At 37.7% G+C, this 13,467-nt stretch overlaps 1 long non-coding RNA gene and 1 other non-coding gene across 4 annotated transcripts in view; one reads left to right on the top strand and one right to left on the bottom strand.

Annotated features, from left to right (window-relative positions):
• Positions 1-13,467, bottom strand: part of LOC136850662 (uncharacterized) — a 352,695-nt gene that overhangs the window by 136,196 nt on the left and 203,032 nt on the right. The window lies entirely within an intron of this gene.
• Positions 12,749-12,820, top strand: TRNAP-CGG (transfer RNA proline (anticodon CGG)). The gene has a single exon. It is a non-coding gene; the product is annotated as a tRNA-Pro (tRNA).

Raw genomic sequence — 13,467 nt, 5'->3', positions numbered from 1 at the left:
TCGTAATTAATACCGAGTATAAAAAGTCACGTGTAAGTTGACGAAAAAACTCTCATAAACAGGGACGTAGTTAGAGAGCTTTGCCCTCTCTTGATGGCTGAATATTTAAGTCACTGACAACACTTTATAAATCATAAAAGGGACAGGTTCAAATCCAGGACAGGATAGTTAATCTTATTATAGGATAGGAAGACAGAATAAAGGCCAAAGGCCAAGCGCTGGGACCTATGAGGTCATTCAGCCTTGGAAGGGAAACTGAAAGCAGAAAGGTTTGAAAGGTGTAACAGGGGGGAAAACCTTGCAGTTGCACTATGAAAAAATCGTTAGGAGAGGATGGATAGCAAGATGGAAGAATGAGAATATGCATGGAGGTACAGTAAGAGAACTGAAATGGGTTGCACCTAGGAGCCGAAGGGACGATGCAAATAGCCTCAAGTAATGCCTACAGTGCACAGCGTCAGGTGCACTGATGGCGCTATCCTCCTACGGGGGTTAATCTTATTGTATGCAATTCCTAAAATAAGTGAATTCGACGTAAAGGGGTGTATTTGTGGCTGAATATTTGAAAGTAAAGAAAAGTCCCATATATATATATATATATATATATATATATATATATATATATATATATATATATATATATATATATATATATATATATATGACTTTTTATCACATCACTATGATTCATATACAATCAGTATGTGATAAAAAGTCATAATATGGCTGCGTGCAACAAACACACTACACGGTTAACATGGCAGAGGTGGGTGGATATCGTCTCTAAATACAAACACCTGAGTTCGACGGGGATTTGTATAGGGGAGCCGATATCTACTTATACCTCACTTGCTGGCCGTGTGGGTTAATGCGTCCACTGTAGTCCTGAGTTCTTGTCCTTCGCTGGTTCGAGCCCACGGGACGACGAACTTATTATAAACTAAAAATTCCCTTCGTTAACATATATGAAAATATATTATTTCCGAGGTAAAGCAAATTGGATATTAAAGGACGTTTGTAGCTTACTGATTATATATATATATATATAAATAGAAATCATCAACACACAATCACGTGTGGAACAGAAATAAATTTCTGACTCACGTCGGGATCGAAAGGTCTCTCAGGTGGAAAGCAAGGGCGTTACCCACGTTAGCCATACAAGTCTAAAAAAGTCGGAACCTGAGAGCAACTGCACCCAGGAATTACCTGGGCAAGCTAACTGCTTATACCAGCGGAGTTTTCCCCAACTTCCCGACTCAGCAATGACCCAATGGACAACATTTCATTCGAATTATCCCTTCTGAGTGAATAAGAAATCATCAACACACAATCACGTGTGGAACAGAAATAAATTTCTGACTCATATACCCAGGTCTCTAGGTGGAAAGCAAAGGCGTTACCCACTGGGCCATACAAGTCTAAAAGAAGTCGGAACCTGAGAGCATAGGAATTACCTGGGCAAGCTAACTGTTGCATATAGTTTTCCCCAACTTCCCGACTCAGCAATGACCCAATGGACAACATTTCATTCGAATTATCCCTTCTGAGTGAATAAGATAGAAATCATCAACACACAATCACCTGAGAGACCTGGGTTCGATCCCGACGTGAGTCAGAAATTTATTTCTGTTCCACACGTGATTGTGTGTTGATGATTTCTATCTTATTCACTCAGAAGGGATAATTCGAATGAAATGTTGTCCATTGGGTCATTGCTGAGTATTCGCTGGTATGCAAGCAGTTAGCTTGCCCAATTCCTTGGGTGCAGTTGCTCTCAGGTTACTTCTTTAGACTTGTATGGCCCAGTGGGTAACGCCTTGCTTTCCACCTGAGAGACCTGGGTTCGATACGTGAGTCAGAAATTTATTTCTGTTCCACACGTGATTGTGTGTTGATGATTTCTATCTTATTCACTCAGAAGGGATAATTCGAATGAAATGTTGTCCATTGGGTCATTGCTGAGTCGGGAAGTTGAATAAAGTATGCAAGCAGTTAGCTTGCCCAGGTAATTCTTGGGTGCAGTTGCTCTCAGGTTCCGACTTCTTTTAGACTTGTATGGCCCAGTGGGTAACGCCCCTTGCTTTCCACCTGAGAGATCCCCGACGTGAGTCAGAAATTTATTTCTGTTCCACACGTGATTGTGTGTTGATGATTTCTATCTTATTCACTCAGAAGGGATAATTCGAATGAAATGTTGTCCATTGGGTCATTGCTGAGTCGGGAAGTTGGGAAAACTGGCTGGTATGCAAGCAGTTAGCTTGCCCAGGTAATTATGGGTGCAGTTGCTCTCAGGTTCCGACTTCTTTTAGACTTGTATGGCCCAGTGGGTAACGCCCTTGCTTTCCACCTGAGAGACCTGGGTTCGATCCGACGTGAGTCAGAAATATATATATATATATATATATATATATATACATACATTGGTGTGTGAGCGAGGCTATTCCTCAGCAAAATACACAAGAAGGCGCTAGAGCAAACAAGGACCTCGGAACGTATGCCGTGATGAATAAAGGAAAAGCATGCACCAATCTGTCTGCTTTAGTGCCTTCTTGTGTACGTGCATGTATATATATATATATATATATATATATATATATATATATATATATATATATATATATATATATATATATCATATATATATATATATATATACATACATATATTATATATATACATATATATATAAATATATATATATATATATATATATATATATATATATATATATATATATTATATATAATTATATATATATACTGTATATATATATACATATATATTTTTTTCACGAATATTGGTTTTTGCAACAGAGATACTTCCTTACTTGAGTTATAGCTACATCCAACAGATGACCAACATTCATGAACAAGGATGAAATGATGTCTAACAGCTAGCTTAATTTGGGATTTTGAGAGAAAATCAATGTCTACATTAACTGATTATAATTATATTAGATCATAACATAAGGGCATAAGCTCCGTGGCACCTTTCGTTAAATGACAGTGCAATGGTGCCACTGGCTAATGTGATGCTCTAAGAAATTTCTTAAAAGAAAATACGTGAATGACATACAATGAACTCGTGTAAATTATATCTTGAGGAATCTTCAAACATTGAAGCTGGATGAAAAGAAAGGCACCGTGGATGCAGGGGGTTACACAGCTTAAAACACAGATTTCTGCAATAGGGAGAATCACACAATCACTTCAAATGTTGCAACAACAAGGCAACATTAATTACTCTGCTGAAGGCAGAGAGATGAGTCATTCAAGGTAAATATAATGCAAGCTAAATTTAACTTGTAGGAGATTCAACACAGTTGACATTAATACAATTGCAAGACCTTTAAGGGTGTTTCAGGGAAAAGGGTGAGCAGTGAGAAGAACAGTAAAAGACTATATGCCGATAATTTCCAACACTTGCACTGTACCTGGATTCTTGAGATAGCCGTCTTGAATGTTTATTACTCGAGAGTCACAACTGACTTGGGTTCGGCACGGGCAATACAACTGCCAGGTGTCGGTCATATAAGGAAAAGAGTCCTCTGGAATGGATAGGGATGAGAGCGGCTTTCAGCCACTTGACCAGTCATGACCGTGTCCTCGATACCGACTGCCTCACTGGCCTCCTTGACCTGCCCTAGGGTCGCCTCTTCGCGGGCAAAATACAAATTGTCCCTTGATGTCCGATGGACCTCAGAAACTGGGCAAATCTCGTCCAATCAGCTTTGGTGCAGATAGGTGTTTTCCAAGTCATACCTACGGAAGGAAGATAATCGGCAGGGAAAAGTGGGCAGGACAATGGACACAACAGAGGGTCATTGAGAGAGAGAGAGGGATCAAGGCCTGACAAAACGGATATAAAATTTGGAATTTCTGGGGCTTGGCTGTGAAAGTTCTTCCTTTACTGTATGGGTGGTCCAAACATTCTCCAAAACTCTGTGCTTGTTTGAGATGCAAAAATGCAGATCGATGCACAGAAGTATTGTGAAATAAATACTCGTAGCAAAAAAGAGAGAGAGAAAAAAAAATATATATATATATACATACATATACATATACATATAATATTATATATATATATTATATATATATATATATATATATATATATATATATATATATATATATATATATATATATATATATATATATATATATATATATATATATATATTATATATATACATATACAGTATATATATAGTAGGGCCCCTCCATGCATCTGCAGTCCAAAACAACAAGCTTGACCTACTGCAGACCACTGCTTTTCTCCAGAAAACACAAATCAAAGATGGATGGCTGAAGCAGTGATTTACATGTATTTTCAGGAACTTTCAGTGTCTCATTTGTAAAACCAAAACCATCTGTAAATGTAAAACGCTTCAAGCTTCGAACCATATGTAATGGAGAATTCTCCTTATATTGTACAAAGACTTGTTAACTGTTTTCCAAGTGTGAGAAAACACACCTGACCATAAAATTATGACTTTCTTGCTCTGATGTTAGATGCTACCTTTCTGTTTGCAGAAACTTATGTCCAGTCAGAAACTTGTGACAATAAATCAGTAAGTACCCAAACACTGTCTCTTACTCATCCCATCTCTACTCTGGTGACCACCAAGATGACCAACACCGCCAGCCCAACCAGCGACAAAGCCACAGCAGCATCTGTCCGCTTGCCTCCATCCAGGACGCACAACCCAGAGGCCTGGTTTTTCAGAGCGGGGGCCATCCTCAGATCCAAGAAGATTATGGTGTCATCACGCAAAGCCAACGCCATCCTTGAGTTCCTGCCAGACGACGTCTTCGAACAAATCGCAGAATGGCTAGCCGAACAACAGATGCCCATCACCTATGAGAGGTTGAAAGCACAACTGAGGTCATCCTCCAGCATGCCCCCTGCCCGCAGAGCTAGGAAATTCCTAGACAACGTAGGATTAGCGACAGGGGACCAACGGTAATCACACGTCTACAAACAACTACGACTGCTAATAACAATCCCCTCACAGACGATCGACCAGAAATGATGCTAGACCTAGTGAGAGGGGTCTTCCTGATGCAGTTGCCATGATAAACAGTCACCATGTTACCCAACGTATCCACAATACCAATCAATGAATTCCTGAGAATGGTAGATGCAGTTCATCTGGAACGGACATCATCAGAACCCACTTACCCACCTGCAGCAGCAGCCAACAGCACAACCACGGCAGCAAAGTGACACAGAACCAGACAGCGAGCCAGAGGGCCCCGTCGCTCCCATACACCGCTTCCAAAACTACAGGAAGGAGAACAAACAAACATAGGACCAAAAAAGAAGAACGTCCAAAAGGCCTATGTTTCTTCCACTGGAGATTCGGGAGTGAGGCCCAAGAATTAAAGAATGGCTGCCTGCTATAAAAAAACAAGCAAGAGGGCCACAGCAGCGGTCCAAGTAACTAACCATCAGCGATAGGCAGATTGGCTGCCTCGTAAAGGGCAATAAGCCTACCTTTCGCTGCCTTTCTTTTGAGTACAAGCAAAAACACTCCATGTGTTTTTACATAACAGATGACATGTCCAACACACAGTTTCTCGTCAACACTGGCACGAATGCCTCAACCCCACTTCCAGCACTTTCCAAGTGTCTACTGCCAACAGTGCCCCACTTAAAATGTATGGAAAAAGAACTATGAAATTATCATTTAATGGCAAACCATACAGTTGGACATTTATCACAGCAGATGGTCACAATCGCACTACTTGGAGCAGATTTCCTGAAAGCCCATGACATGCTGGTAGATGTGGCAAGACAGCAGCTAATTCAGAGAGATGGCCCTACAGCACCCATCACTCCAAGAATAACAGCAAACCCAACATCAGGAATTTCCTGAAATATTCAAAGATGTCCTCCAGCATGACCTAACGAGCCCTGCAAAACACAACATCAAGCACCACAACATCATCGAGAGTCCCCACATCCACGTACACTTCAGACGTTTGGCCCTGGACGAACTAGCCTACACCAAACAAGTATTCCACGACATGGAACAGGCAGGAATCTGCCAGAAAGCCTCCACATGGTACCTAAAGCAAGACGGTATATGGCAGCCCTGAGGCGATTACTGACAACTCAACATCAAAACAATATCAGACAGATACCCCCTGCCTAACATCGCTGATATAACAAACCAGCTAGAAGGTGCTTAAGTATTCACAAAAATTGACCTGCTGAATGGGTACTATCAAGCTCTGGTAGCAAAGGAAGATATAGAGAAAACAGCTATCACAACCCCCTTCCGGCATACACCTTTAACTACAGCTGTTTCAGCCTTTGAAATACTGGTGTGACCTTCCAACACCTGATTGATGAGATACTGGGATAACTGTCCTGCTGCGTTGTTCACTTCGATGACATCCTGATATTCAGCCGCAACTATAAACAGCACATAACAGATGTAAGGCAAGTGGTGGAGAAACTTGAAGAAAACGGGCTAGTGGTGCGAGAAGATAAATGTGAATGGGCAAAAACTACAGGAGAATTTCTTGGCCATCAAATAAGCCCCAAAGGAGTCAAACCCCTCCCGACAAAGGTCCAAGTTATCACTGATTTCCCTAGACCAAACACAATCAAAGCGATCCAAAAATTTGCTGGCATGATCAACTATTACCAGAGATTCATACCCAACCTAGTGGAAATCATGTCCCCTTTACATGAATGCTTAAAGGGAAAACCAAAATCTTTGTGTTTGACTGACAAACAAGAGGCATATTTTCAATTAGTCAAAAAAAAACCCTGAGTTCCATGGCAACACTAATGTTTCCTCTGTCCCAGAGGTCCCTAACCCTAACAACTGATGCAAGTAACACAGTGATGGGCGTGGTACTCGAGCAAGACACACACAAGGGTCGTCAATGGTTGGCATTCTTTATTAAAAAGCTATCTCCAGTGATACAGAAATATTACACGTTCGACAGAGAGTTCCTGGCAGTCCACCATGCTATTTGGCACTTCTGACTCATGCTTGAGGGACGGCAGCTTGTGATGCAGACAGACCATCAGCCCTTGGTCTACGCCTTCACCAAAAATGGAGACTGTTGGTCGGTAAGACAGCAGTGTCACCTGTCTGCAATATCAGAGTTCTCCTGCACCATCAGGTACTTTCCAGAAATTCCATCAACACTATCCAGATTGGGATATCATATCCTGAGATCACAGCAGCCGAGAAGGATGACAAGGACCTTCAGTGACTTGGCAGGAAAATCCTGCCCTCACATGGAAAGATTTTGCCACAGACAACAGAGAGGCGACCATCACCTGCGAAATGAGTACCGCATGCCCTCGCCCCTACTTGCCATTAGCCTTAAGGAGGAAGGCTTTCAATTACGCCCATGACCTGTCACACCTGTCCAGCCATTCCACTGCCCATATCCTGTCAGAACGATACATCTGGTGGGCCATGAAGTTGGACATCAAGAAATGGGCTTGAAAATGTCTCCCCTGCCAAACATCCAAGGTCACGAAACATACAGAGTCAGGGATAGGATAATTCGATACAATAGAGCGACAACTCACCCACATTCATGTCATCATTGTAAGACCCCTACCTGCCTCCGAGGGGTACAGATGCCTCTTCACAATCATCGACTGTAATACCAGGTGGCCTGATGCAATACCTGTCAAACAGCAGACTGCAGAAAGTTGTGCACGGGCTTTAATAAACTGGGTCAGTTAGCACAGAGTATCTCAGTACATCACCAGTGATAGGGGGGCTAACTTCACGTCTGCCCTAAGCAGCTCCCTAGCCACCAGCCTCAGGACAAAAATAAAACACAGCAGCATACAACCCAGAAGCAAATAGTATGATAGAGCAGTTCCGCCACCCCCTGAAAGTGGCGCTCACTACCAAATGTCAAGATGGGAGGTGTACAAAAGCATTGCCATGGATTTTATTAGGACTAAGAACGGCCCCACACGCAGCATTCAGTGTGTCACTGGTAGAAGCACTCTACGGACAGTCACTAGCAATACCAGCAGACATCTTCCAAAACCCAACAGAGCCAACTACCCCCTCCAATGTCCGTAGAGCATTAAAACCAATCATGCCAAAAAAAAAAAAAAAAACATACACCGCAGCTGGAAAAATTTACGTCCCCGAAGGACTGGGCCAAACAAAATGTGTGTTCATCAGAATTGACGCACACCGGCCGCCCCCTCGCCCATCTACTCTGAACCTCACCAAATCCTGCCATGTAGAGACAAGTGCTACCAGATGTCAGTGGAAGGAGAACTACCTGGGTCTTGACAGACATGCTGAAACCGGCATGCATCCCAGACAACAGTACATCTTCCATGAGTCTCTTTTTTTGTGGAGGGAGTACTGCAGGGGCCCTGCTGGGACCCTCCAGGCATCTGCCGTCCAAACCAACAAGCTTGAAGCTTGGCCTTCTGCATATATATATATATATATATATATATATATATATATATATATATATATATATAATATATATTTATATATATATATATATATATATATATAATACATATTTATATATATATATATATATATATATATATATATATATTATATACATATATGTACATATATATACATACATACATTATATATAAATATATATATATATATATATATATATATATATATATATATATATATATATATATATATATATATATATATATATATATATATATATATATATATATATATATATATATATATATATATATATATGTATATATTTATAAATTATCTCATGCTATCCTTGCATTTTTCCACCCTGGCTGACGCCAATCACAACCTACTAACCGCCACTGGTTTGAACAATATTACATGAAAGTTATCTAGCCGGAAGTTATCTTATTCCAATCTTAATATTATCTGAAAATATTTCTGGATGAAAATAACCTCGACATACGTAGACCTAATTTACTCTAAAGTCAAGAGTCATGAATAATTTTCCAAATAAAACACACAAGTCGCCCGTGTGTGTGTGTGTGTGTGTGCGCGCGCGCGTATATCTTCTGGAATAACAAGCATTATTTCGCCACGTTATTTCTGAATCAGTCAGTGCACATTGTTTTATTTGCGATTTCTAGAGAAGTTAAGATTAAAATGAAATACTCAATCGCCAAGTGAAGAATGCTTTTGTTGAACTCTCGATGAATTCATTTTGAATTTTACAGCAGCAATTACGTCTACGGACTGAGGTTTACTTTACTTAGTGGCCCGTGCAAAAGACTATCACAAAATACGACGTTTAGTTGAAACGACGTCAGTTTGTGGATATCAGTCGATAAATCAATCGACGACGCAAAAAAAAAAAGTTAAATACGTAACGTTCGCTTATTAATGGAAATGTAGAAAACTTGTAGAAAAAAATGTTGATTAGGTCAGGGGTGATAGGTAGGTTAACAGACCTTCAAAAAAGAATAGAGGGTGATCAAAAGAGGAGGGAGAGACGAATAAGGGAAGAATAATAATGAGAGAGAGAGAGAGAGAGAGAGAGAGAGAGAGAGAGAGAGAGAGAGAGAGAGAGAGGGGTGCGATGCAGCCTCACAGAGAGGTACAGTCATTCAGCTTGAAAGGACAACGATCAAAATTGTGCTTGCAAATGAAATATAGAGAGGCAGCTTAGGGGTAGGAGTCGTTGGATAAGGAAGAATTTCTATTAGGAAGACTTTTTTATTTCATTACAAGTAAGTACATTTGGTTTTTACTGTACAACTGTCCAAAGGCTTACCGTTTCTGATAAAGCTAAAAGGGTACGTTGTTGTAGCGCAATAAAAATGAATAAAAATGATTTAATATAACATAGAAAAGTCCAGAGAAACACTCCTCTTACGATATTCTATTTCAAAAAAGGACCAGAGAAAGATCTACCTTCATAACATGACAGTTGGACTAGAGAGATGTAAATCTCGCAGATTAATACCTACCCATCTGAGTTTCTGTTGTGTAACAGCCGTTACAGAATATCACAAAATATATGGTGATTAATGTTTGTGAGGCATTCTATAACTTACAAAGCGGAAGAGGGAATGTTGAGAAAATAGAGATGGATTGCTGGGTCTGACGTCAGTGACATAAGGTATAGATAGCGAAACGTACCGTGTAATTATGAAGAAAGAAAAATAAAAGAGAAAAGAGTACCTAAGTATTATTGTTTCACACAAAAAAAACACATACACACGCTATATATATATATATATATATATATATATATATATATATATATATATATATATATATATATATATATATATATATATATATACATATATATATATATATATTATATATTATATATATATACATACACATATATATATATACTGTATATATATATACATACATATATATATATATATATATGTATATATATATATATATATATATATATATATATATATATATATATATATATACACACACAATATATATATATATATAAACATATCTATATATATATATATATATATATATATATATATATATATATATATATATATATATATATATATATATATATATATGTGTGTGTGTGTGTGTGTGTCCCTTAAATGTTTAAATGCAAAGTACTACAAGGAAAAATAAAACAGAAGGTATGACTACATGTTAACATCACGAACGGATAGAAGTAAATCCTTCTCATCATCCTTTCGAATAAAAGCAGCTTTTCCGTTATTTTTTTTTTTTTTTTTTTTTGTAGAAAATCGGTAGAGACTTCATTTTCTTGTCATCTGGACCAAACTGATTTTACTTCAAAAAAATCAGCACATTTTACATCTTTCTTGTTAATTAAACAGATCAAGCTCATACATTCTTAAGACTTAAATTCTTTTGCTTATCAAAATTTTCTTTGATGCAACTTTATTAAGTCCTAACATATTAGCTGAACTAACTTTTTAGAAACTGCCCAGTTAATAACAGAGTGTTTTTTATCATGAACAAAACTTTCACCGTTATCCTTTAACCTTGACTATACACATTTTGCTTGCTATTTATTCTCCCCCCTCCAAAAAAAAAAAAAAAAATTTTCCAGCCTCACCCACATATAATTTGTAACATGTCTTACACAGGAGTTGCTGAACATATCCTTTGTCAGTGCCAGAAAAGTAACACCTTTATAACTGCTATAGATCTGGAGCAATTAGCAGATTTTGTGAATTTCTATTGCTATGATTACAGATCTTTTTTGCCGTTCTCGATTCTTTGTCTAACGCAGTATCAGGCTGTGTTAATTTCTTAAATGAGACCGTAATTAAATATTTTCACCATTATGATGGTGAGGGTTATAAAGAAGTGAATATTCTGTGGTCAGGATAAGAATGCACATAAGCATTCCGTATAAATTTAATTAAACTCATAATCAGCTCCATGTATATGGCATTCAAATGAGCAGACTATAATTACTTTTTACCTTCACACAGTCATGTTACCAATAACACCAATAATTCACCTGACCTAAAAAAAAAAAAAATACAAATATTGAGCAAATTAATATCTCGAGATTAAATAAGCAAATGGAGAGATGCCGCTCGAAAGGTATGCAGTCCAGGGTCGATGGAGCGAGTATTTTAATCATTTGTTAAATGAGGAAAATGGAAGACGACAGCTAGAGCTGGATAATGCAAGAGTTGAAGGGGTTACTGTAAGCTTGAGAATGCTTATTGAAGTTACTATTCAGATGCAATGAGAGCAAGTAAGTAGAAGGGGAAAAGATCAGGTATTGATGGCAGAAAGGGGAAAAAGACCAGGAATTGGTGTTATTACAAGGTGCATGCAGATCTACGATAGTGCAAAATAGTGCAAGGTACTAATGGGCAGTGTAAGGAAGAGCCCTGGAGTGTCTACGAAAGCCAAGGTGGGAATATATGGAGGGATTCTTGAGCCAAATTACCTTCATGAAAGTGAAGTGTGCGGATGTTAACGGAGGATGAAAGAAATAAGGCTAAAGCTGTGTACCTGGATTTTTTGTAGTGCAAAAACAAATGAAAGGTCAAGATAAGAACAAAACTGGTAAAATTCTTTACCTGTTTATCTATGTATGTATGTATGTGTATGTGTATGTATAAATGTATGTATATATATATATATATATATATATATATATATATATATATATATATATATATATATATATATATATATATATATATATATATATATATATATGAGAGCGAGAGAGTAAATTGTAGTGGAAAAACTAATAAAATTGTCTAGATATCGATAAATAAATGACGAGTTGTATTATCCCTGTTTCTAGCGCTTGGTCTGTGCGCGGGTGTTAGTTAACAAATGATGAGCGTGCCTTTAATCAAACTGGACTTCACGAATCATTACGCAATGCTCATATCATTCAATTAAGCACTCAAACATCTATCGCTGCTTTAAAATGTAGTTTAATATCGAATGATGTTTACATGGTGAACTGCAGACAACTTCAATAGCGGTTTTGTAATTTTGAAATACCATTTCAAACACGCCTGGTCCACTCGTATACCTTCAAAAATTCAATTTTATTTTAAATATATGTCACTGCTAGATATCTCATCGCAAGATGAAAACGTTTCCCAAATCCATAACATCATTTTCATGTAAGAAAAGTGGAAGTAACTGCAATATTAACGGTGTCTTTTCGCAATGAATAATTACAATTAATGTTGTTCATTTCCTGACGTCAAAACAAGACACTGTAGCTATTGTTGGGATAAGTTACAGTGTAATATTAGTGGCCTGTTGGTCTAGGGGTATGATTCTCGCTTCGGGTGCGAGAGGTCCCGGGTTCAATTCCCGGACAGGCCCATAGATTATGTTTAATTTGGATGTTTACAATCGAAGTGAATTATAAGTAGTCTAATCATATGTACGTTAAAGTAACAACGTGCTAGCCTACAGGTACGACTCCAGCGTTATACTCGACGGACCCGAGTTCACGTCTCAGAACAGGAAGCTTTTTGGAGTAAGACTACAGCGGGGACATGAAAAAATATAAACAAAAAACTCTGGAAGAAAATGAAAATGCAATCATATCAAGAGGCAGAACGGATCAGAATCCAAAGAAGCTCATATAACGGTTGATGAAGCGATATAATAAAAATAATCTAGACGAAACTGTTGCCATAAAAAAATAAGTGTTGACGAAACTGTTCACGATATGAATGTGCTGTTTAAATACATTTGAGGATAGCCTTTTATATAGTGTGTATAAATCTATGCATACTTATAAATTTATGCTTTACTAAGCGTACGTATAACTTCATATATTTAAGCATGCATACTTAAATATCTATATATATAGTTACATATTTACACAATTATTTATAACTATAGTTTTGTAGAATTGTATACATGCATATATACAATCATTGTACACATATATATTGTGTATATACATATATATATATATATATATATATATATATATATATATATATATATATATATATATA

This window comes from Macrobrachium rosenbergii, chromosome 22 (assembly GCF_040412425.1).
Source record: "Macrobrachium rosenbergii isolate ZJJX-2024 chromosome 22, ASM4041242v1, whole genome shotgun sequence".
NCBI lineage: Eukaryota > Metazoa > Arthropoda > Malacostraca > Decapoda > Palaemonidae > Macrobrachium > Macrobrachium rosenbergii.
Note: the sequence above shows the minus strand (reverse complement) of the source record. Positions and strands in the feature narration are given on the sequence as shown.